Source organism: Cicer arietinum, chromosome 3 (assembly GCF_000331145.2).
Source record: "Cicer arietinum cultivar CDC Frontier isolate Library 1 chromosome 3, Cicar.CDCFrontier_v2.0, whole genome shotgun sequence".
NCBI lineage: Eukaryota > Viridiplantae > Streptophyta > Magnoliopsida > Fabales > Fabaceae > Cicer > Cicer arietinum.
Window position 1 is genome coordinate 47,295,551 of NC_021162.2, and position 3,776 is coordinate 47,299,326.

Consider the following 3,776-nt stretch of genomic DNA (forward strand, 5'->3'; position numbering starts at 1 on the left):
GCATTGTGTGCAAATTGTTGTTGACTATCTTAGATTTATGATGAGGACTATCCGAGAGCACTTAGATGGAAGCCAAACACGGGATAAAGATTTGGTTATTCCATTTAGGAAAGCACTGGACGAGATTGATGTTGATGACATATGTTGGACACCCTACATAGAGCATAGACTAAAACGACCATTTAAGGTTGTTTCACTATTTAGAGGATGGATACGCTGGGGTCCCAAGATGTATGCTCACTTACCAGATAGGGTATTGCGTTAATATGGACGTGTCCAAACCATCCTTGGTTCACCTTTGGAGATAGTAGGCCAAATGACCACACCAGAGGAAATGGACATCATGTTTATGCAATATGATGTTCATGTAGTTGACGCTGGGGCAGTTGTACACCGACCTGCAGAGTGCACAAATGAGTACATGGAGTGGTTTCGTCAGATTTCTCATCCATATATCATTCGTAGAGAACCAGTCTATGTAGCTCCTACGGTTGCAGAACCTGCCGATGATGATCACGCTCTAGATGTCACAACGGTAAATTCATTTAACTTTAAGTTATAACTTTATTAACATTATTTATCATTTAATTAATTAATGTCTTTTTTAATGCAGCATCGGGAAATACAAATTGCATAGGAGCTTCTAGGTCGACAGCTGGTATTACGTGATGGCATCGCACTCGTCAATGAATTAATTTTGGTATTGCGATCTTAGAGGGGTGGTGGTAGAGATTGGACTATCGTAGTGCCATATCGTAGGAGACATAGGCAAACTTAGGATTTGAATTTGTAATTCGTATTGAATATTTATTTTGGAAATGTATTTTGGATATCTATTTTGGATATCTGTTTTTGATATGTATTTTGAATTTGGATTTTGGATCTCTATTTTTTATATGTATTTTGGATTTGGATCTCTATTTTTTATATGTATTTTAGATATCATTTTGGATTTGGAAAAAAATAATTAAACAAGTTAATTAATTAAACAAGTTAATTAATTAAACAAGTTAATTAAATAAACAAGTTAATTAATTAAACAAGTTAATTAAATAAATAAGTTAATTAAATAAACAAGTTAATTAAATAAACAAGTTAATTAATTAAACAAGTTAATTAAATAAACAAGTTAATTAATTAAACAACTTCATTAAATGTTATCAATTAAGTTTACAATAACTTCATTTATAGTTTTTTAAAATATCTGCAACCATGAGTTGTCCTAATTGTGCAACGACACTCTGTCTGGTCAATACCTACATACTTCACGTTGTCATACTCTTCCGCAATATGATCAATTGCATTTTTTGACACAACACCATGCAAATTCGCGTATAATCTGTTACTATATCGATGCACCTTTTGAATGATGTTATTATCTCATTGTGTTGTAATACAATCATGTTGTTGCTTTTGAATGATGCTCTTTTCAAATGATGCTATTATCTCATTGTGTTGTAATACAATCATGTTGTTGATGGTTTCCCAAACACTGCATATATCACCAATACTATCTTGTAATATCCTTTTCAAACTCCAATGCGCCGACTCAACCCTTTGTGTTGTGGTGTTCCCAAAGTGCATAACTCTATTTGTCCACGCCTCAACAAAACTTTCCTTGTGAGGAATTAACCACTGCTCGTGTACGTAATCATAAAAAATAGAACATCTACTACAAATTCCTTCAAAGATAGCCAACTTCATGTAGTACTGAGCCTCATCATAACTATAAATAAGAGCCTCCCATGCCTTTATTATTTGCACTTGCTTCTTTTTTGGAAACACAGTCATCTTGCACTTGGCTTTGACATTCTTGCATATATGAAACAGGCATAATAAATTCACTGCTTTGAAACAAGCATAATAAATTCACTGCTTTTGGAAAAACATTTTCAACCGCGTTCATCAAAGCAAGGTCTCTATCAGTAACGATGACTTCAACTTCACCACTTGTAATCTGTTCTTTCACCATTTGTAGTGCCCATGTGAAGTTATCAACACGCTCAGACTGTAGATATGCAAATCCCACACAAAATGTCATTTCAGTAGATGTAACACTAATAATCTCAAGTAATGGCATTCGATATCTATAGGTCTTGTAAGTGCTATCCATAATCAATATTATGTGAAAGGTCTCATAATCAATATTATCTATAGGTCTTGTATAGATGTCTGCCGAGAATATTCCAAGGGTATGAGTTATGTTTGATAGGTCTCATAGCCTCGGTGTATTTTGCTGCTTAAATACTTTGGGGTTTTTTTTTCAAAAACTATTTCCGTTGCTTGTAAATATTTGTTGACTTTTGTCGTTATGAGACGACTTAAATATTTTATCCAAAAGTATTTCTTTCTTTATTTCTTTGTTTTATGAATTCGTTTTAAAAAAAAAATACACTCGCGCTGTTAAAAGTCAGTGTGTTACACCTGTCATCAAGCTTTCTTCTATTTTAAGTTAGTAAATGCTTGAAGCACAATGAGTCAAACACTCTCATATGACTCACATCTGGCTTTCTTCCTGTCCAAGCTTCTTCAAGTGTCATAGGGCCCAAACTCTTGGTTGGACACCTATTCAAAATGTATATTGCTGTTGAAAATTATTTTCCCCAAAATTTGTGAGGCATTTTTCTCCCTTCAGCATGCTTCTTGCCATATTGAGAATGGTTACCTTCCTCGTTTTTACAGCTCCATTATGTTGTGGTGTATATGGTGTAGTCACTTCATGAATCATTCCCTCTATGTCACAGAATTCAGGGAACTCATGGAATTGATAATCACCACCTCCATCTCTCCTAAGCACTTTAAGATTAGGTCAATTAAACACAATTTTCTAGATTTTAAAAACTGCAATTTTCTAGTCAATTCTACAAACGAGTTCTTCGTTTGTAGAATTCGTTATTTTGCACTGTTCTCCTTCACCGTAAGCCCGATTTGAGTGAAACCAACGCCAAAACGACCGTGTGGAAAGTGGCTATATTATCTAGTGATTGGGTTTATGATTTATGGTAATTTTTCGTGACAGAATATCAAATTTAGTTTTTAGAATATCTTCTCGTAATTTATTTAGATGTTTACCCATAAATTGTCGAGTTAGATCGATTGAAGGACAAAGAGTCAAAGAACAAAGACTATTTGCTCGTAGAATCATATTTGTGTGTGAAAGCGTCAAAATAAGGTAACGGGTTAGAGAGCGGTTGATTTCATCAATATAATATAATTTTTACCCCACATGAATTTCAAGTAGTGCATGTTTTGGCATTGAAAGTTTATCCATATATATATGATTCACGAACGTATGTTAATCTATGTATTATGTTAATCTATGTATGACTTTATTCATTTTACATAATGAAAGATAAACTCGCATCTTCCTTATGTCTCCTCTATAATATATTTGTATGTAGGTTAATTCAACATGATCAAGACAAGCAATCAATGGAGGTTTTCTTGCGGAACTGAAGTACTAGAGGCTTGTACTTCACTTTATTTTAAGAATATTAAAAACTGCAATTTTCTAGTCAATTCTACAAACGAGTTCTTCGTTTGTAGAATTCGTTATTTTGCACTGTTCTCCTTCACCGTAAGCCCGATTTGAGTGAAACTAACGCCAAAACGACCGTGTGGAAAGTTGCTATATTATCTAGTGATTGGGTTTATGATTTATGGTAATTTTTCGTGACAGAATATCAAATTTAGTTTTTAGAATATCTTCTCGTAATTTATTTAGATGTTTACCCATAAATTGTCGAGTTAGATCGATTGAAGGACAAATAGTCAAA